The sequence below is a fragment of the Macaca fascicularis genome, chromosome 8, assembly GCF_037993035.2.
Source record: "Macaca fascicularis isolate 582-1 chromosome 8, T2T-MFA8v1.1".
NCBI lineage: Eukaryota > Metazoa > Chordata > Mammalia > Primates > Cercopithecidae > Macaca > Macaca fascicularis.
In genome coordinates, this window is record NC_088382.1 from 60,104,846 (window position 1) to 60,129,164 (window position 24,319).

General features: G+C 35.2%; 1 protein-coding gene across 9 annotated transcripts in view; it reads left to right on the plus strand.

Moving 5' to 3' along the window:
• The window catches only part of SNTG1 (syntrophin gamma 1), an 878,369-nt gene that overhangs the window by 318,807 nt on the left and 535,243 nt on the right, over positions 1–24,319 (plus strand). The window lies entirely within an intron of this gene.

The following is a 24,319-nucleotide window of genomic DNA, read 5'->3' on the forward strand; positions in this document are numbered from 1 at the left end:
CTGGAGCTCTCCTTCCTCTCGATGGATCACCAGATAGATAGATACATAGATGATAAATAGATGATAGATAGATAGACAGATACACACACATATCTACATATATATATAATACATATATATAAAATACATCTACACATATATAATACATAATCTACATATATAATACTATATATGTATATATACACATATATTCTTATGCATACATATATATATATACATAAAAAAGCAAATATATATATGTGTGTGTGTGTGTGCATATATATATATATATATATATATATATATATATATATATATATGAGAAAAGATCCCCAGATGATTAGACTACAACAAAGGCACCTTACATCTTTCTGGTTGCTAAAACTCTATTTAAGATAAGGTAAAGGAGAAAATAAGTTATTTCCCTAGTGTTGGGCATGCAAATACATCTGGAGATATAATTGTCATCAAACAACACAAATGTTCATAGCTTGCTTAACACATCCCCAGAGCACTCACATCCAGAAGCTCTAAAGCCACTACATTCATTGTGCAGATCCACACAGTAATTTTCTAACCTAAACTCTTCTTTCTTAAAAGGATTGTTACAGTTAAATGAATGGTGACTTGAAATCTGGTTCACATCTTTATTTAAAAAAAAATTACAGTGATGAAAAAGAAGTTATGTTTGATAATTATCAGGAGCTAAAGCAGCAGAGCCTTTACAAAGAGGAGTTACAGAACACTTTTCCTCTGATTTTCCAAAGCAGTAACCTAACTATCAGAAGAAAGGGAATGGATACACCCTGAGATATTTAGGAGCATATCTGGAATCACTTCTGGTGGAAATATGTTTCTGAAACCTAGAGGTAATTTTTAATGTATTTTTCCACATTTTCTGTCTTATCGATATTTTTATTTGGTTTATCATAAAGAAAATGTCTTATATAAAGCTTTGAATAAAGCTGATGCTCTAAGAAGATGCATTCTAGACCAGGTGTGGTGGCTCACACCTGTAATCCCAGGACTTTGGGAGGCAGAGGTGGGTGGATCACTTGAGGTCAGGAGTTCAAGATGAGCCTGGTCAACATAGTGAAACCTCGTCTCTACCAAAATACAAAAATTAGCTGGGCATGGTGGTGTGCGCCTGTAATCCCAACTACTTAGGAGGCTGAAGAAGGAGAATCACTTGAACCTGGGAAGTGGAGGTGGCCCTGAGCCAAGATTGTGCCACTGCACTCCAGCCTGGGTGAAAGAGTGAGAATCCATCTCAAAAAAAAAACAAAAAACAAAAACAAAAGGCCGGGCCCAGTGGCTCACGCCTGTAATCCCAGCACTTTGGGAGGCCGAGGCGGGCGGATCACAGGGTCAGGAGATCGAGACCACGGTGAAACCCTGTCTCTACTAAAAATACAAAAAATTAGCCGGGTGTCGTGGCGGGCGCCTGTAGTCCCAGCTACTCGGGAGTCTGAGGCAGGAGAATGGCGTGACCCCGGGAGGCGGAGCTTGCAGTGAGCCGAGATCCGGCCACTGCACTCCAGCCTGGGGGACAGAGCGAGACTCCGTCTCAAAAAAAAAAAAACAAAAAAAAAAAAGAAAAAAACAGAAAATGTATTGTATTTATTCTGTAGCTTTTTATGGAAGCTTATGTACTGATGTGAACCCTCCAAATATGTACACATTCCAACTTGTGAGGTGTAGGAGTGGGTAGTCATTATCTACCCTGTATCTTTCCATTACTTTGTTTGTATAGCCATGTCTATATCACTTATGTATTATCATGTTATTACTATATAATTATCTATTATCACATATTATCTATTTATATTACCATATTATCTATTTAAGGAAAATATAAGCATGCAAATAAACATAGAAAATATAAGCACATATACTACCTTTTACTTATTTATGTGCTTATAGAAAATAAATAATGTATTTTTTAGAATAGCATTGCATAGAAATCATGAAATTTTCTTTGATTCATGCAGGACTTATAGAGCATGTCTGTTGAGATCTATGAGTTTGTCTATTATTTCTATTAAGGTTTTGAAATAGTTTTTTGAATATTGACACAAAATAAATAAATTTAACTTCTGAGAGTTAATTACATATCAGAATTAGTAAACTGTTGAACAAAAAAAATACGTCTATAAAATATTTAAGAATAAATTGACAGCTAATGGTATATGTTTGGATAAATGAGTCCTGAATTATCTTAATACATATTTAAAAGACCTCTGTGAAAATTAATTATATTCTAATATTTTAACAGTCTGACCAAAAATTACGTGATAATATTATCTGACATTTAAGGTTCATAAAATTTGCAATTATATATGCTTAGTTAGGATTTGATGCAAGTGTAGTGTTTCTGAATTTACAGATATTTTTGAATAATTTAATTATGGAGTAACTTTTCCCTATTTTACTAAAAATTATCTAGATCAATTTGATTTTTAAAGATCCTCTCATCTTTCTTTCCACCTATACTGTATCCATCTTAGAAATTAAAACTCTCCGAATTTGAAGGGATTTTAAAATGCAAATGTCTGTTTGCTACTTCAAACAATTTTACCCATTGTTTAACCATTTTTAAACATCTTCAGGGATACAGAACTCACCAGTTTTAACACAACACTTTTTGGGCCTACTCTAAGAGCAAATGTGATGCATTTTAAGGCATTTGTGTGTGGGCCAGGTCTCAGGGTAATTAATTATTATTATTATTTTTTTTAGCATGCCATGGACATACACACAGATTACATGTTCTAGAATGTTAAACTAGAGTTTAAAACTCTAATAAGTTTCTTCTTGTCATTTTATGAAAAAAGCAAATACACGGTGCAAGAATGAACATATGATTTAGGATAGGAATAATTGATATATCCCCTGATATCTCCTTTTACTTCATTGAGATAACCATAGAAGAATGAGGAATAGACCTTTGTGTCATTGAGCTGGTGTTTTAGGGGAAGGGGAATATATTAGGCCATTCTTGCATTGCTATAAAGAAATACCTGAGACTGGGTGATTTATAAAGAAAAGGTTTAATTGGCTCATGGTTCTTCAGGCTATACAAGCAGGTTGCTGGCATCTGCTTGGCTTCTGGGGAGGCTCAGGGAGCTTTTACTCATAGCAGAAAGTGAAGTGGAAGCAGACATGCAGGAGCAAGAGACAGAGAGTAGTGGGAAGTGGAGTACCCACAGTTTAAAACACGTAGATCTTGAGAGTACCACTCACTATCACAAGGACAGCACCAAATCATAAGAAATCCAGTCCCATGTCCCAAACACCTCCCACTAGGCCCCACTGCCAACAATGGGGATTACAATTCAACATGAGATTTAAGAGGCGACAAATATCCAAACAATATCTGATAAGTATTTTAGTAAGTGGGGAAACTCTTTTTTTCACTGCGTTAACAGGCTCAAAGTATCAAGGCAGGCCTACAAAATCCCACCTTAGATCCTTCTGTTATTCATATTTGTGTTTCACAGCACTCTAAAATATAAGTCATGAGCTTCAAAACCATATCCCCGATTCCAAAAGTCTGTGAATGTCCTACCTGAAGCATATATATTTTTAAATTCTAGGTTGAGCATGCTTAATTTTCTGTTTCATTCAGGAGGACTATGGTTACTTTAAATTTTAATATAAAATTTAGCTGCTCTGAACATAGGGAGCTCTATTAGCACAGCAGACATTCTCATGGGCTCCATCCTGAATATCTACCGCATCCACAAATATAAGAATATTTACCAACTCTTTGCCAATGTAAGACCGCATAATGGTTAGTTAAGCATCAAGACATTCATGGTTAAGAAAAACTTGCAGTCTCAAATATGCTTGGCGATCACAAAATAGATGCTAGATTGTAATTCACAGAGGGAAAGGGATAGACAGACATTCTCAAAGCTAGGAGTAATTTTCATTAGAAAAATTTTATTGTACAGTTTAAAGTATGATTCATGTTAATACAAGTAAATGCCATTCTTACATTTTTCCCATTATCTTTCTTGCAACAAAAGTTTTATTATGTTTTCTTGGTTAGATCAGAGCAATTACAACTCTCAAGGTGTCTAGGAATAGTCTCAGTGCATGTGTATGCAGCAATAAACATGTTTCATTCTTGGGGTCAATGAGATTGTTCTCTCTCTTCCAAATGGCCTAAGAAGTCAACAGACCAAATCATGTTTGGGGTTTCTCTCACACTCCTGAAAACACTCTGATCTGGAGTTTTCAGTAATTCCTTGATTTGGGACAGATCACCAGACTATAGATTCTTTGATTTCTTCTGCTTTGTTAAGTTTGATAGTTAAATAAGTAGCAGCATGGTATGGAGGGAGGAGCAGAAACTGTAAAGTGAATGTAAAATAGCCCAGGTATGGTGGTTCACACCTGTAATCTCAGCACTTTGGGAGGCCAAGGCATGCAGATCACCTGAGATCAAAAGATCGAGACCATCTTGGCCAACGAGATGAAACCCCATCTCTACTAAAAATACTAAAAATACAAAAATTAGCCAAGCATGGTGGTGCATGCCTGTAAACTAAGCTACTTGGGAGGCTAAGGCAGGAGAATCCCTTGAACTCAGGTGGCAGATGTTGCCATGAGCCGATATCGTGCCACTGCACTTCAGCCTAAGTTGTAGAGTAAGAGTCCGTCTCAAACAAACAAACAAAAGAAAAGAAAACAAAACATAAAAAGAATGTAAAATAGATGTCAAGTCCTCTTCTCATTGTGACCTGGGGCTTCTCAGCCATCCCTGTGAGCTCAACTTTCTTATATGTCAAAGTCATAACACTATAGTGATGAGAATATTTTCATCTTGTGGTAGTCATTATGCGTGATAGAATGTAAGAACAACTCTGCAAACTGTGAAAACTTTGTCGTCTACTAAGAATTATATCAATGGCTATCCCATTTGTCCTCAAATTAGGGTAACTGCTAAACAATTATAATCTCAAAAGCCTTGATCAATAAAATAGCCAGATAAAGACTTTATCTATTTTGTAATTAAAGAAAAACAGTGGAAAACACTAAATAATCCCTATTAAAATGTATTAAAATCTCTCATGCACAGAAGTAATACAGACCTGATACTAGATGCATAAAATGTGAAACTATTATAATAGGTAAGTAGATATTGTTTGATCATTTAAAACTGGAGTAGAAATAAAACATCCCTAATGTGCTTATTCTTTGGTAAGTTGCTAGGGCTATAGTAACAATGATCCACCAACTAGATAGCTTAAGGAGCAGATACAAGGGGACATCAAAAAGTGTGTGGAAAAATGGAATTAAAAGATAACAACAAAAATATCAGCTCTATTTCTCAACATAAGTTCCATCAAGTTTAACACACTTTTGTAAATGATGATACCAGATACCAGTCATTTAGTTCATCCATAAAGACCCGAGGATCCTGAGAATAGAACCATGTCAATGCACTCTTTTTAACATTACTAAGTGAAGAAAAATGAGTGTCTTTCTTTTTTTTTTTTAATTAGAAAAGAAAAAAAGAAGTCAGAAGGAGCCAAATCAGGGTTGTAAGGTGGATGCGTAATGATTTCCCTCGAAACACTCACAAAATTGCCCTTATTTGATGACAGGAATGAACAGGAGCATTGTCATGGTGAAGAAGGGCTCTCTGGTGAAGACTTCTTGGGTATTTTTCTGCTACAGCATTGGTTAACTTTCTCAAATCACTCTCATGATAGAAAGATATCATGATTTGACCCTCCAGAAAGTCAACAAACAAAATGCCTTGAGCATCCGAAAGACTGATGTCATGCTCTTGACTGGTCAACTTTGGCATTGACTAAACTACTTCCACCTCGTTTTAGCCACTGCTTCAGTTGTACTTTGTCTTCTGGATAGAAACACTGAAGCCACTGTTACAATTCTTTAAGTAAGTGCTTCAGGATCTTGACCTCACTTGTTTAAGATTTCCAATGAAAGTTCGGCTCTTGTCTGTAGCTGATCTTGACACAAAGGACTTGGTACCCACTGAATGGAAAGTTTGCTTACCTTTAATTTTTCCATCAGAATTTAGTGAGCTGAACCCATTGAGGTGTTGGCTATTGTTTCTGATATTAGTCATTGGCCCTCTTCCATTAGGGTATGAACAAGATGAACATTTTCTGCACAATTTGTGTATGGTCTACTGCTGCAGACTTCATCATGAATATTGTCTTATCCCTTCTTATAATGAGTTGTCCACTCACAAACGGCTGATTTCTTTGGGCATTGTCCCCATAAGCTGTTCATAAAGCATCCGTGATGTTACCATTCTTCCACCCAAGTTTCACCATATATTTGATGTTTGTTCTTGCTTCAGATTTAGTAGAATTCATATTGCTTTGATAGGGGCCATTTTCAAACTGAAGAAAGCATCATCCTTCTTAATGCCACAAACTAGATTTTGTTCAGCCATGTTATCATAAGTTAGTGCAAGTTACTTTGGTGCAAAAAAATCAAAATCTATGAATAGATTAAAAAAAATTAGAGACAAATACTCTGTCACCCAGGCTGCAGTGCATGGCATGATCATAGTTTAATGTAACCTCAAACTCTTGGGTTCTGGTAGTCCTCCTGCTTCAGCCTCCTGAGTAGCCAGGGCTAATGGTGCATTCCACCAGTGCAAACTAAAGTGTTTTTTTTTTTTTTGGTTTGTTTGTTTGTTTTTTGTTTTGTTTTTTTCTTTTTTGGAGAGACTGGGTCTTATTATGTTGCCCAGGCTGGTCTTGAAGTCCTGGGCTTAATAAAGTGATCCTCCCACCTCAGCTTCCCAAAGTGCTGGAATTACAGCTGTGAGCCATTGTGCTTGGTCCCATAGGTTTTTCATAATACACATTGTTCATGAGCTTTTTGAAGACCCTTTGTATTTATTGTATCATAATTTTGTAGGCAAGAAGTCTGAGATCAAGTTGTTGGCAGAGTTGGTTTCTTCTGAGAACTATAAAGGAAAGATTAGTTCTGGGACTCTTTCCTTGGCTTATATATGGTTATGGTCATCTTATCCCTGTGTCTCTTCACATCTTCTTCCCTCCATTTTTGTCTTTCTCTGTACCCAAATTTCCCTATTTATAAAGACATGTGTCATGTTAAATTAGAGTCCACACATATGTCTTTATTTTAAGTTGATTAGTTCCACAAAAACCTTGTCTCCATATAAGGTCAGATTCTAAGGTGCAAGTAGTTAGGGCTTCAACATCTGCATAATGGTGGGGGAAGGAAATCGTCAACCCATAAAATAGTCCATGTTTAAAAGTATAGCACCCAAATCAAAGCTCCTTATTTGACAACTATAGAGCTTCCTGTCTCTCCATATTTGACTTTCAATTTCTCTTCGGTCATATGATTTTAAACTCAATTCCCCCAAGGACAAACATGCTGTTATACATCTTTGCATTTCCAAAAGTTGATTTACTTATCCCAAAGATTTTTTCCTTGCTTGGCACCTTCATAAATCTCTCTGCATACTACTTTCCTCAGTCAGACTATTAAATCTCCAGTGAAGCCTTTTTCTAACACCTACTTCACCCTTAATGATAAATTCTCCACATTACAAGGCCTCTCTGTTCTTTGTAATGAGTTTATGCTCTTTGAAATGAATAACTCTATCTCTAGATATATCCAGAGACCACTACAAAAATAAGGTACAGAATACACGGCAACCACTAAATATATGTTAAAAGAACAAATAAAAAGAGAACAAAGTGATTAGAGAGATAGAAATAAAGATGGTGGTGCTGCTGATTGTGATATTAGCAATAACTCATATTTCTTGAGTAGTTACCTTATGCCAGGTTTGTGCTAATTGTTTTATAAATTCTATTCTCACTTTACAAATAAAATGTTATAATTTGGCTAAATATCCTGCCTCAGCTTACAAAGCCACTAGAAGGAAATGCCAAAAGAGAGTGCCATCAGCATGGTGGCTGTCAAGGTAACGTCAAAATTCCTGTGGAGCATGGGAGCCTAGCCCAGCATAACACCAAATAGAGTGGAGTATGGTACCCTGCATCTGCCACACTGTATCTCCTACTAGATCAGATCACAGACAGGAGAAAATTCTTCCTACAAGGAAAATATAAGCTGGAGACACTCAGTGGTCTTCATCACTGCCAGATATCAATGGTAACTGATAGAGGAGGATCTTCTAGTCCTTACAGGCCCTGAGTTCAGTGTAAAAATTGCTGGAAGTCTGCACAGTTTCAACTCATCCCCAGGGCAGGAGTCCTCATGGCATCTGCAACCCCTATGACCTAAGCAGCTATGGCACAGGCTTGGACATCAGAGCAGAGTTCTGCATGGCAGCAAAACTGCATGCACCTGTCCTCACAAACAGCCAGGCCAGAGGCAGTCCTGCCTCATAAGCTGGCCTAATCTCAGCAGAGAGGATTGGGGGCAACCCCTGGACCCACATGTACCTGCCCCTAGCTTGACAGCTGCCTGGAGGTAAACCCATTTCTCTAGAGAGAACTCTTGTTCAGTTGTTTAACATATACACACCCACCCCTGCCCCTTACAGCCCTGGCAGTGACCCTGACAATTCAGAAGAGCCTGCCACAAAATCTATTTGACTTCCATGCCTGCATGTGTCCTGCTAATGACTAGTCCACTACCCTTGCGCCTAGCATAACAACACCATAGTCACAAACTCCTGTAGCCTAGGCCTATAATAATCTCAGATATCACAATCAAAGGTTATAAATGAAGCATCTGTACAGAGAACATGCTACTGAGTTCACCCAGAACCAAAGCCAATGCCACATTCTCAACCAACATCCTGGGATCCATTTACAAGAAAAAGCCTTTTCCTATGAAAGTTACTCCATAAATTGGAAAAAAAACAATTGTTCTGCTAGATACACAGATATCAATGTATGGATACAAGAAACAAAAAAGAAAGAAAATGCAACCACCACAAAATAACACAGTTCTTTGTCTCTAGCAACAGATCATAAATGAAAGGATATTTATAAAACGCTTGAAAAAGATTTCCAAATAATGATTTCAAGGAAACTCAGTGAGATATAGGAAGACCTAGAAAAACAACTCAATGAAATCAGAAAAACAATTATTATGTGAATGAAAAACATAATAAAGAGATAGATATTATAAAAAACAGAATTGTTGGAGCTGAAGAATTTAATAAATGAAATAAAAATATAATACAGAGCTTTGACAACACTAGATCAAGCAGAAAGAAGAATCTCTGAGCTTAAAAGTAGGCATTTTGAAATAACGCAATCAGAGAAAAATTTAAAAAAGGAAAGAAGAATGAAAAAGAATGAAGAAAACCTATGTGATATATGGGACTTCATTAAGTAAACAAATATTCACATTATACAAGTGCCACAGAAAAAAAAATAACCAAGGTATAGTAAACTTACTTAACAAAATAATAGCTGAAAAGTTCCCAAGTCTTATGGGAGATATGGATATCCATATCTAAGAAGCTCAAAAGTTTTCAATGATTTTTAACCCAAAAATATTCTTTCCAAAGCACATTATAAACAAAATGTCAAAGGTTAAAGATAAATAATTCAAAAGCTGCAAGAGATAAAGGTCAAGATACATATAGTGGAATTTCCATTAGACTGACAGCGTATCTCTCAGCAGAATCTCTGCATGCCAGGAAAAAAATTTGATGACATACTACAAATATTGAAAGATAATAAACAAACAAAAAGAAAACAAACAAACAAAAACAAAAAATTTCTCACAGCCAAGAATATTATATCCAGCAAAGCTATTCTTCAGAAATAGCAAAACAAAGACCTTTGCAGACAAGCAAAAACTGAGAGAATCCATCACAATTAAAATGACCTTACTAGAAATGTTTAAAGAAATGCTAAAAAAAGGAAACAAAAGGACAGTAATTAATATTATGAAAATACAACACTCATCAGTATAGGTAAATGCATAACCATACCCATAATTCCCTAGTGCTGCAATTGTGCTATGTAAATTCTTCAGTATCACAGTATGTAGGTTTAAATTCAAAAAGGTCAAAACCACCAATAGCTGCAATTAATGACTAAGGAACACACAGAAGATAAATATACAAATTATGGTAACCAAAATGCAAATGAAAAGGGAGAGGGAAAAAAGTCTATAGTATTTTTATGTGACCAAAGTTAAGTTGTTATCAGCTTAAAATAGGCTACTATACCTACAAGACTTTTCATGTTAACCTTATGGTAACCACACACACACACACAGACAAAATTCCAGTAAATGTACAAATGAGAAAGAGAAAAAAAACAAAATTTAGCATTACAGAAGACCACCAAACCAAAGAGGTAAACAATGAGAGAAGGAGAAAGAAAGAAAATATCTACAGAACAACCAAAAAAAAAAATGTTAACAAACTTGAGGAGTAATTATTTGCCTGTAAATTATAACATGAAGTTAAGTGGATTAAATTTTCTAATTTAGGTTTAGAGTAGTTAAAAGAATAAAAAACAAAATCCCACTATACGTTGCCTATAACAGATGCACTTCACCATTAAACACAGGCAGACTGAAAGTGAAAGGACAGAAAAATATATTTCTTACAAATCGAAACCAAAACCAAGCAGAGATACCCATACTTATATCAGATAAAATATACATTAAGTGAAAAACTCAGAAAATACAAAGAATATTATTATATAATAAAAAAATAACTAATTCAACAAGAATGTATAAGAATTATAAATATGTATGCACCCAAGACAGGCCTAGCAAATATTACTAGACCTAAAGGGAGAGTTAGATAGAAATACAAAAATGGTAGGAGACTTCAAGTTCACATTTTCAACAATAGACAGATACTTTTAGACAGAACGTTAATAAACAACAGACTCAAACTAGATCAAATGGACCTAATACATATTTACAGAACATTCCATCTACTGCTGCAGAATTTCAAGTTTTCTTAACTGCATATGGAACATTCTCCAGGACAGATTACATATTAGGCCACAAAACAAGTCTAAACAGATTTAAGAAGACGGAGATAGTATCAAGTACCTTTTCTGGTCACAGAAGTATAAAACTAGAAATTAACAAGGAAAACTTCAGAGACTTTACAAATACATGAAAATTAAACAGCTTCCTCCACCTTAACCAATGGATCACTGAGAAAATTAAAGGAGAAATTTAAAAATTTCTTGAAACAAATGATAACAAAAACATGTCATATGAACTGTATAGAACATAACAAAAGCAGATCTATAAGAAAAGTTCATAGCAATAAACATCAAAAGAGGAAAATATTTATAATCAACAACCTAATTGTATAACTCAAGGAACTAGAAAAACAAGAATAAGCTAAGCCAAACATTAGTAGTAGAAGGGAGCTAATAAAGTTCAGACCTAAATAAACAAAATAGAGACTAAAATAATTCATAAGATCAAGTAAACAAAGAGTTTTTGTTTTTTTTTTTTTGAAAAGATAAGATTAACAAACTCTCGGTTAGATTAACTGAGAAACAAAAGAGAAAAACCCCAAATAAATAAAATCAGAGATAAAAAAATGAAACATTATTATTAAGATCACAGATATTATTAGAGACTACTTTTACCAATTGTATGCCAACAAATTCAAGAACATAGAAAAAAGGAATAAATTCCTGGTCACGTACAACCTATCAGGATTACATTTCAAAGAACAGAATAGCTAGACAAACCAATAACCAGTGAGAAAATAATAGTAGTCATAAAGTCTTCTATCAAAGAAAAGCCCAGATTCTGATTACTTCACTGCTGATTTCTACCAAATATGTAAAAAAGAACTAATAGCAATACTCTTTAAACTGTTTCAAAAAATTCAAGAAGAGGAAATACTTCCAGATATATTTTATGACGCAAGCATTATCCTGATTCCAAAACCAGATAAGGACCCAACAGAAAAGAAAAAGAGAGAACTACAGGCCAATATCCCTGATTAATATAGATGCAAGAATTCTCAACAAAATACTAACAAACTAAATTCACTAGCACATTTAAAAGATCATTCACCACGACAAGTGGGATTTATCCCAGGAATGCAATGATGGTTCGACATACATAAAATAATAAATGTAACACATCACAATTCTAGAGAGAAAGACAAAAACCATACAAATATTTCAATAAACATAGAAAAAGCATTTACCAAAATTCAACATTTCTTCATAATAAAAACTCCCTACAAATTAGATATAGAAGAAATATATCACAACACAATATAACCCATATAGGACAAACTCCAGCTAACATTATACTGAAAGGGGAAAAGCTGGAAACTTTTCTTCTAAGATTAGGAACAAGACAGGGATGTTCAACTTCACCACTCTATTGAACATAATACTGGAAGTTCTAGCCAGAGCAAGAAAATAAATAAAGGGCATACACATTGGAAAAGAAAAAATCAAAGGGATTATATTTGTATATGACATGATCTAAAATGTAGAAAAACCTAAAGACGCTACCAAAAACAAAAAACAAAAAACAAAAAACAAAAAAACAAAAACTGTTGGAACTAATAACCAAAGTCAGTAAAGTTGTAGGAAACAATATCAACATAGAAAAATCAGTAGTGTTGCTATACATTAATAGCAAACTATCTTAAAAATAAATCAAGAAAACAATTTCATTTGTAATAGCTACTCCCCAAAATAAAATCCCTTAAAATAAACTTAACCAAAGAGGAGAAATGTCTCTGCACTAGAGCTATACAATGTTCTTAAAAGAAACTGAAGAAAACACAAATAAATGGGGAAAAAAAGCCCATGCTCATGTATTGAAATAATTAATATTGTTAAAACGGCCATACTCCCCAAAGCAATCTACTGATTTAATTCAATCTCTATCAAAACACCAATAACATTCTTCACAGAAGTAGAAAAAATAGTCCTAAAATTCGTATGGAATCACAAAAGACCCTAAGTAGCCAAAAATACATTGAGCAATAAAAATAAAGTGTAGACATCACACTACCTAACTTCAAAATATACTACAAGGCTGTAGTAATCAATAGAATATGACATTGGCATAAAATCAGACAGATAGACAAGTGAAAGAGAATGAGGGGTCCAAAATAAAATTAAGCACCTACAGTCAATATATTTTCAACAAAGGTGCAACAAACATACATTGGGGTAAATACAGTCTCCTTAATAAGTGATCCTGGGAAAATTGAATAGCCACACACAGTAGAATGAGATTAGACCCTTACATCTCACTAGATACAAAACTCAACTCAAAATGAATTAAATACTTAAATGTAAAATCTAAAACTATGAAACTACTAGAAGAAAACATAGGGGAAATGCTGCATGACATGGGGCTAGACAAGGATTTTTAAAACCTAACAAGTACAGAAAGCAAAAGCAAAAGTGGACAGATGGCATTACATAAAACTAAAAGCTTTTGCACAGCAAATGAAACAATTAACAAAGTAAACTAATAACCTACAAAATGGGAAAATTGTTTTCAAACTGTACATTTGTCAGGGTGTTAACATACCAAATATATAAGGAACTTAAACAACTCAAAACAACAATAAAATGACCCAATGAAGTAACAGGCAAAAGACCTTGTGTTAGCCCATTTGTGTTGGCATAAAGCGGTACCTGAGATGGGGTAATTTATAAAGAAAAGTGTTTTTTCTTTTCTTTTTCTTTTTAACTTACAGTTCTGCAGGTTGTACACAAAGCAGAGTGCTGGCATCTGCTTCTGGCAAGGGCCTCAGGACGCTTACCACCATGGTGGAAGGTGAAGGAAGAGCCCACAAGCCACATGGCAAGGCTAAGAACAAGAGAAAGGGAGTGGGGGAGTGCCACACTCTTTTAAACAAACTGATCTTGAGTGAAGTCATTACCACTCATTACTGTGGGGAAGGCACCAAGGCAGTCACAAGGGATTCACCCCCATGACCCAAACACCTCCCACCAGGCCCTACCTCCAACATTGATTCAAATTTCAGTATGAGATTTGGAGGGGACAAAACATCAAACCATATCAGACCATAAAAGACACTTCTCAAGAGAAGAAATACAAATGGCTAACAAGTACATTAGAAAGTGCTCATCAGTAATAATGAGGGAAATGCAAATGAAAACCACAATAAGCAAGTAGAATGTCTATTATAAAAATCTCGAAAGAAAACAAGTGCTGGCGATGATGTAGAGACAGGGGAACATCTACACAACATTGATGGGACTGTAAATCCATATAGCCACAATTGAAAGCAGTATGGAGATTCCTTTAAGAATTAAAAATGGAGGCTGTGTGCAATGGCTCACTGTAATCCCAGCACTTTGGGAGGCTGAGGTGGGTGGATCACTTGAGGCCAAGAGGTGGAGACCAACCTGACCAATGTGGAGAAACCCTGTCTACTAAAAATATAAAATCAGCCAGGCATGGTGGCAGGCGCCTGTAATCCCAGCTACTCAGGAGGCTGAGGCAGGAGAATCACTTGAACCCAGGAGGCAGAGGTTGCAGTGATCCAAGATTGTGCCATTGCATTCCAGCCTGTACAACATGAGTAAAACTCCATCTCAAAAATAAAAGAAAATGAAATAAAAATAGAACTATCATTTGAACCATTGGGTATATATCCAAGGGAAATGAAATTGGTATGTCTAAGAGATTTCTTCTCTCCCATGTTTACTGTAGCACTATTTCCAAAAGCCAATTTATGGAATCAACCCATGTATGCAACCATGGATGAAGGGAGAAAGAAAATGTAGTGTGTGTGTGTGTTCCATACATACACACACAAATGTATATACATATATATGTATACACATGCATATATATATACACACATATGTGTATATATGGAATGGAATATAATTCAGCTATAGAAAAGAATAAAATCTTACCATTTGCAACAACATGGATGGACCTGAAGAACATTTTGTTAAGTGAAATAAGCCGTACACAAAAAGAACACATAATCTCATTCCATGTAGAATCTTAAAAAAAAAAAAAAAAAAGTTGATCTCATAGAAGCAGGGAGTAGAACGAGGGAAGTGGGGAGGTAAGGATGGAGACAGGTTGGTGAATGAATTAAAAAGGGATAATTAGAAGGAATAAGTTGTGGTATTTTATTGCACAGTGTGGTGAGAATAGTTAACAGTGAGGTATTATATATTGCAAAATGAAAACGAGAAGATTTTGAATATTCTCATCACAATGAAATGATTAATGCATGAAGTGACGGATACACTCGATACCTTGATCTCATCATTATACAATCTATATATGTATTAAAATATTACATTGTACTCCAAAAATATGCACAATTATAAGATTTCAATAACAAATTAAAAATAAATGAACAAATATGATGTCAGAATTGGAACCATCAAAATGAAACTCAAAGACTATTTTCTTGATCAACACAAGTTTTTAACTACTAAAGAATAAAATCCATTTACGATCTTTTGGTTAGATGGTGTAGTTCATTTTTCAGTACTTACCTTCATCCCTGTACCTTTTTTGAAAACTCAAAGATTACTAAAAGAGCTTTGAAATCTCATCCTTAAGGTTTGTTCTACAGCCTGAGTTTTGTAATTAACATTTAAACTCCTTGGTAATTTTTAAAGGATTTTTCTTCTACCTGAGTCTCAAGTTTCTTATGAAATATGACAAGACTAAAAGATACTGAGTAGTAAGAATAGAAAATAGAAGCAAACAGGACCAGGTGTCATGACTCACACCTGAAACCCAGCACTTTGGGAGGCTGAAGCCAGTGGATTACTTGAGGTCAGGAGCTTGAAGCCAGCATGGCCAACATGGGGAAATCCTGTGTCCACTAAAAACACAAAAATTAGCTAAGCATGGTGGTGCATGCCTGTAGTCCCAGCTACTCAGGAGGCTGAGGCAGGAAAATCACTTGAACCTAGGAGGCAGAGATTGCGGTGATTTGAGATCGCGCCACTGCACTCCAGTCTGGGCGATAGAGCAAGACTCCTCAAAGAAAAAAAAAAAAAAGACAGAAAGAAAGAAAAGAAAAAAGAAACAAAGGACAAGATGCTGAGTATTTCCCTTGTGCAAGACTTCTGCTGCTGGAGGCTAGATAATCTCTTTTATTCTCACTGTTTTTTGCTCTAAACATTTTTATCACCTCCTGGTAATTTCTCTTAAATTCACTTCAATCTGAATTGTAGCCTTTCTGAAAGTATTTATCACTGTGATTTTGTTTGCTGTAGCTTATTAAATGCCCTTTTGGTCCCTTTAAATTGACCTTTTTAAATCTGAGCTCATCTTAGATAATTATCTGTATATCTAAAATTAGTTCTTAGAAACTCCTAGTTTTATTTCTTATCGGGGTCACTTGTAATTACAATGTCAGACTTCCAGAATGAAACATAAGTATTTGTCACATTTAGCCATGATTGGTATTCCTATCACTGAACTGGTTTCCTTAACGCCAGTAAGTTTCTCTCTAATTTATAAATTATGTCAAGTTTCTAATGTTTTGGAGTAAATTGTAAAGGATATTACCACACTTTCCAACCATGACTGTCATTGTGCACATTAGTCTACTAGGGCTACCACAACAAAGTGGCACTGAGTAAGTAGGGGGCTTAAAAACACAGAAATGTATGTCCTCATAGTTCTAGAGACTAGACGTCCAAAATCAAGATGCTGGCCATGTTGTTTCCTTCTGAGAGTTGTAAGCAAGAATCTTCTCTGTGCCCCTCTCATAGCTTCTGGTGGTTTGCTGGCAGTTCTTAAGTGTTCTGACTAGTAAAAGCATCACTCTCATCTCTGTGTTCATCTTTACATCAAGCTCTTCTTGTCTGCATGTTTATGTCTAAACGTCTCCTTTTTATTAGAACATCAGTTACATTGAATTAGTGGCCCACCTTACTGCAGTATGACTTCAGCTTCACTAATGACACTGCAATGATCCTATTTCCCACCAGAATGTCACATTCTGAAGCACTGAGGGCTAGAAGTTCAACATAAGAATTTGTGGGGTAGGGGGACACAATGCAGTCTGTAACACCATGTCACTTGACACAGCAAAACCATTAATGTTTTCCATTACACTGTAGGACAGGTAAACCCTACCTTGCCTATAAGACCTATCACAACATGGCTGAAACAGTGTTATGATCGACTGACTCTTCTATTAACCCTTATCATCAAATACTTGTCTATTCACCAACTATAAAGCATGCTGTCTGCTTTCTGCCACTGCCTTGTTGCTCTATACTTTGCCTGCTGGTATGTACGTCATTAGGATTTTCTCTTCACTGACATGGCATTTCAATATGTTCCATGTGTCTTTCTGTTTATACATTCCTGTTTTTCTATACATTGTGAGTATTAAAAAAACAGCAGCCTAGCCTTTCATGTCTTTGTAACACCCACAGGGCCCATAAAAGTGTATACCACATAGCAGGTACTGTATTTTGCTTTCTTTAAGAGATGAAAAATAAAGAATGAAAAGTGAAAGACTAATCATTATATTAATCTACAATAAAATGTTTAGATACTTAACATTTTTATTTAAAAATTAAAATATTTAATATTAAAATATTTTAAATATTTTAAGCCTAAAGACCTTATTAATCATAACACCATTTATTAATGTATTTTTAACTAATTGTTCCAAAACTACATGAATGTGAGTATGAATAAAACATGTCTTCAAAAAGTTTGCAGACTGGTAGGAGAGATGTACAATATATAAGGAAACAGCAGAAGTGAGGGAAATCCACTCCAAAAGCATTATTTTAGAAAAAAATTATATTTAATATGTTGACTAAATATTTTGTAAGAAAATTTAAAAAATAAAGTTACTATAACTTACAAAATTAAGGGATCTTGACACCCAGCATGCCATTTTTAAGAAATCAATAGACAGACTCACTCCACAAGCATTTAACTACTTAACTGGAAAAAAGTTTGTGTGTGCGCGCACGCGTGTGTGTGTGTGTGTGTGTGTGTAGTTTCTAAAAATTGTCCTAAGGGCATACATCAAACAGAGAATCACTTATTCAAGGAAAGCTACTAAATCTTAATCAGCATAACAATAATCTGCGACATTTAAGCCTGCTATCTGCTCCCACTTCTGTGTCCCGTTCCATGTGATGGAAGACCTATTCTGAATAAGTATGGCCAGGAAGACGTGGCTCTGTGGCTCCCCTGCTCCCCACTTAGGAATACAGTTCAAACCACAGAAGGGGCATGCCCACCAGCATCTCTCATCAACCCCCAAAACCCTTCAGCTTGTGCAGCAGGAGCTCTGTTTGAGGCAGGCATGGCTAAAATTAAGGCTCCCTTATCCCACTGAATATACACTTGTTAAGAAAAGGTTTATCCAAGGAATTGCAGATGAAAAATACTGGACCCTATTGTTCAAACCCGGCCCACTTTTAGGGTGTAGTTTTCTTGCCAGGAGGAGAAAACTAAAAAGGACAAATGCTGCCATTTACATCCAGTACCCTCCTCGTAGAGTAGCGGGCCCTCTGTGAAAAGCAGAACATCTTCCCTGTCCTCATGTGTGGTGCAGAGTTTCTGCCAAGAGTGAGGCATGCCATAAGGACAAAGAGCCCCACAGTTCTCCCTAAGTGAAATAGTATTCTTAGAACTAATTTCGAAGAGTGTTTTAGAAAACAGTGTAGATTTGGTTAGCGAGCAGTTAAGATGGGGTAAAGTAGTAGGCCAGCTACAAGTTTAACCCATTTGTGCCTGAGAGTCAATCTTTTTGAACTTTTGCAATCAGTCCTTGGCGATGGCCTTGAGCAGTATGGTATAAATAACTCCCACATGCTTAGCATTCCAATAATGGAACACTAGGCATAAGTGGGAAGAGAGATAACCAGGAAAGAGGACACGTAAAGAGCACTTTTCGGTTAAAGGCAAGCTCAAAGAAGGAAAAAAGAACCCTACTGCTGCAAATGGAGCCCCAAACTTAATTGAATCAGACTGTGGAACAACTATGCTCCTGGGTCTTGTCAAAAATAATAAAGCACTCAGCTAGCAATTAATGGAAGCTAACAGCTAGGTGTGAAACCAATAGAGGCAGAGCAGCCAGAAAGTTAACATGAAATCAAGGAAGAAACAGTCAAAGGAAATCTAGAAAAGTTGCACCCATTACTTAGTCCAAGGAATCTGTGCACAAGAGCAGTAATATGTCGTCTGAGTCCGCACATGCAGGAAAACAGACTTTACTGAATAAATCTAGCCTAGTTAGTAACAAACGGAACAACAGCAGCAGCAAGCTTGGAGTGCAGAATCAATATTCAGAGTTGCTACAATATATTATTTAAAATGTTGAGTTTTCATTTTTAGATGATTCAAAAGCAGTTTCATTGATGAGGATGCTAATACTGTGTATTTTGAGTGTTTAAATAACACAATGAAATGTGAGAGTAGGAAATATTATATTACTAATTTTTCTGAAATATGTTATTTTAATGGGTATACAAATAAACATAAATATATTTTTGACGAAAAATAAAATGTTCAATTTTCAGAAAAGCACTGTAAAACATGCAAAGAGACAAGAAGGTGTCATCCATACACAAAAGAAAATCAAGTGATAGAATTCGTTTTTGAGGGGTCATATATGTAGATTTAGACTTCAAAGCAATTATTGTACAAATATTCAAACACTTAAAAAATTACATAATTAAAAGATGGTATGATGATAATGTCTAATTAGCTAGAGAATATCAACAAATAAAATTTTATAAAAGAACTAAGTGAAAATTCTAGAGTTGAAAGTAGAATAATTAAAATGAAATATTCATTCACGGAGCTCAATAGTATATCAAAACCTGAAGAATAAACAATATATGAATTTGAAGAAACAAGGATAGAGATTTTATCATCTGAATAACACAGGAAAAAAGAAGACAGAAAATAAGCAGAATCTAAGAGAAATGTATGATGCCATTACATACATAAACTTACACATAATGAGATTACCACATAATGAGATTACCAGAATAAAGGAGAAAGAAAAAGCAGCAAAAATTTATTTTAAAAAATAATATTGAAAATGCTCTAAATCTGATAAAAAGCATTAAAAAACACCAAAAAGTTCAACAAAGTGTAAATAGGAAAAATGAAAAGAGACCTAAATCTATATATATCACAGTAAAAATGTTGAAAGGCAAAGAAGAAAATCTTAAAAAGATTAAGATACAAAGGGATCACCATAGGATTAATAGATGACTTCTCATTATTTACAAGGACATTGCCATGGAATACCGAAGTCAGCGTAATGACATATTTAAAATTCTGAAAGAATTATGAACCAAGAATCTTTTATCAGGCAAAACTAGTTTTTTTCAAAAATTAAAGGAGAAAGTCAGGCATGGTGGCTCATGCCTGTAATCCCAGCAGTTTGAGAGGCTGAGGCATGTGGATCACCTGAGGTCAGGAGTTTGAGACCAGCCCAGCCAACATGGCGAAATTCTGTCTTTCCTAAAAATACAAAAATTAGCCAGGCATGGTGGTGTGCACCTGTAATCCTAGCTACCCAGGAGGCTGAGGCAGGAGAATCGCTTGAACCTGGGAGGTGGAGGTTGCAGGAAACCAATGTCACACCACAGCATTCCAGCCTGATAGACGCTGTCTCAAAAAAAAAAAAAAAAAGAAAAGAAAAGAGAAAAGCACATTTCCATATAAATAAAAACTGAATTTGTTCCTAGGCAATCCACCTTAAAAGAATGACTAAAGATGTATGGTTTTCCATATGATGTATATGGATCTTGGAAGTTGTCAATTTCATTCACACTGTAAGAAAAAGCTGAATAGACTGAAAATCAAAAACTCCTCTTAGATCCTTCAAAAAACTGAAGCAATAGGAGAAATTGCTGCCACACAAATTGAAGAAGCAGTCAGGTAAATGCAGATAAATTACAATTTTTTGGAATAGAAACCTAGGAGAAGAAACTTGCGTGAGTCACAGTCTGGGGTAGGGAAACCAAAGCTGTAATTGATAGACTGGTGAATGAGTATTAATAATTCCAAGGAGTACCTGTCTTAGAAGGGTTACCCACACTTTTATGTAAGTTTTGCCACTGAGAGCCCTACCAGGTTTTCACCAAAAAGATTGGAGAAAAGTTCCCTTACGCTGAGGGAGGAAATTCCCTTCTGGTAGAGGGAGGAAAAATCAACTGTTTTGAAATACACCTGGGACATTCTGTTCTTAACAAGAATTACCCTCAAAACCAGATAGTTCACTAGAGTCTAATAAATGGTTTTTACCAGAGCTTAAGCAACTGGGGGGAAGGAAAATATCCAACTTTAGCCTCTCTCTAGATTTCAGTGTTCCGGGGGAAGAAAAATATTCAACTGCAACCCACTCCAACCTTCCACATTGTATTAAGGACATACCCAGCTCTAGTCTCACCAAGGCAGACGAGACTGAGAAGGATTTCTAAAGTCACTATACAGAGACACAAGCTCACTAAAAATCAGAACTAAGCACAGGACTATGGTACTCTTCTCCACACACAACTTACAAATGCATCACTAAAGTCCTGGTGAATGCAGGTTTTTTCACCCAGTACATCACATCCAGCTTTTGACACACACACACACACATACACACACACACAAACACACACACATTGCACAGCATTCTAAAGAGCAAAAGAGAGTTTGAAACAACAACGAATAAAATATGGCAGGGATGGTGAAATTATCAGATCAGAAACATAAAAGAAATATGACTATCGTGTTATGAGCTAATGGAAAAAAAACAGACAATATTCAAGAGTAGATAGGCAATGTAAGTAGAGAAATAGCAATTCTTAAAAAAAAAAAAAGAAGAAAAGCAAGAAATTAGAAGTGTTGTAAAAGAATGAAGAATACTTTTGATGGGCTTATTGGTAGCATGAACATGATTGAAGAAAGGAGATCATGGAACATGAAAGTTTGTAGAAACTTCCCAAACTGTGGGATAAATATAATAGTTATAACACATGCATAATGGGAATACTAGAAAGAGGGGAAAAAAAGGAGCAACATATTTAAAGCAACAGTTACTGATAGTGACAAGTATTTTACAAGATTAATTTTAGAGAACAAACTACATATCCAGGAAGTTCAGAAAACACCAAGCATAATAAATTGCAAAAGAACTACCTCTAAGCATATTATATTCAAACTGCAGAAATTCAAACACAGATCAAAAAAACCATGAAAAATGTGAGGTAGGGGTGACACGCTTATCTACAGATGAGCAAGGATAATAATTGTATCACTCTTGTCATCAGAAATTATACAAGCAAGAAGAAAATCAAGTAAAATATTTAAAGTTTTGAAAAATGAAGTATCATCGACCTAGAATTCCATTCCAGTGAAATTATTCTTCAAAAGTAAAGTAGAAGTAAAACTTTTCCAGACAAATAGACATTGTGGATATCGTTGTTAGTAGCCCTATCTTACAATGAATAATAGTTCTTCTAAAAAAAAGGAAAATGGTATACGTTAGAAACCTTAATATAGTTTTCAAAAGGAAGAGCATTAGAGAAAAAATAAGTAAAAGTAAAAATAATTTTTTATTCTTAGTTGATCAAATAGATAACAGATTACTACTAATCTGTTAGTTGCTACTAATTATTAGCAACAATGTACACAGTGGATATAATTTACGCATAAGTGAAATGAAAGCAGCAACAGAAGAAAGGGCAAGGCAAAAGTGAGAATATTTTCTATTAAGGTACTTGCACTCTCTGAAAAGCAGCACATTATAATTTGAGAGTAGACTTGCATTAGATGTAAATGTAAATTGCAAATTCTAGAACAGCCAATAAAAAAGTGAAAAAAATTATAACTGACATGCAAAGGAAGGAAAGAAAACAGAATCACATAAAACATTCAATTAAACCATAGAAGACTGAAAAAGAATAGAGGATAAAAAGAAAAACAAGGAAAAGAGGATAATAGATTATAAATGTTATCATATACTAATGTAAGTATATTAATAATCACTTTAAATGGCAATGGTCTCTATGCATCAATTAAAATATAGAGAATTTGGAAGAGGCCCCTAACCCCAATGTGTGTGCTCAGATCACAATAAAATTAAACTGGAAATCAGTAACATAAAAGTAGCTGGAAAAAATCCCCCAAATACTAGGAGATTAAATAACATATTTCTAAATAACACATGGGTCAAAGAAGAAATCTCAAGAGATATTGAAGATATTTTGAACTAAATGAAAAATACCATAGTAAGATTTGTAGAATGCCATGAAATCAGTGACTAAATGTAAATGTATAACATTGAGTAACCATATTGAAAAAAAGAAAGATCAAATCAATAATCTAAGTTTCCACCAGAGGAAACTATAGAAATAAGTACAAATTAAATCTAAAGTAAGCAATAATACTTAAAATTAGAACAAAAATCAATATAATTATAAACAGTAAATCAAGAGAAAATCGCAAACCAATTTTTTTTTTTTTTTTTTTTTTTTTTGAGACGGAGTCTCACTCTGCTGCCCAGGCTGGAGTGCAGTGATCTCAGCTCACTGCAAGCTCCGCCTCCTGGGTTCACGCCATTCTCCTGCCTCAGCCTGGCGAGTAGCTGGGACCACAGGCGCCTGCCACCACGCCCAGCTATTTTTCTGTATTTTAGTAGAGACGGGGCTTCAGCGTGTTAGCCAGGATGGTCTTGATCTCCTGACCTTGTGATCCACCCGCCTCGACCACCCAAAGGGCTGGGATTACAGGCGTGAGCCACCACGCCCGGCCCAAAATCTCTTTTTTTAAAAGATCATTGAAATCAATAAGCCCAGGCTATCTAAAAAGAAAGAAACTATCAAACTGTGAAAAGACATGGTAAAACTTTAAATCCAAATTACTAAGTGAAAGAAGAAAATTGGAAAAACAACATACTCTGCTACTCCAAATATATGTCATTCTGGAAAAGACAGAACTGTAGAGACAGTTTAAATCAGTTATTTTCAGGGATTAGAGGAAAGAGAGAGATGAATTATCACAGCAGGGAGAATTTTTAGTGCAGTTAAAATACTCTGTTTAATATTAAAATACTCTGTTTAATTGTCTATTTTATAATTGTGGATACATGTCATTATACACTTGTCCAAATGTATGTACACCAAGAGTGAAACCTAATGTAGCTATGAACTTTTTGTGATAATGATGTGTCAATGTGGATTATCAATTGTAAGAAATGTACAACCATGGTGGGGGATATTGATAAAGGGATAGGCTATGCATGTGTGGATATGGTACATTTCTGTAACTTCTTTTTTTTTTTTTTTTTTTTTTTTTTTGAGACAGAGTCTGGCTCTGCCGCCCAGGCTGGAGTGCAGTGGCCGGATCTCAGCTCACTGCAAGCTCCGCCTCCCGG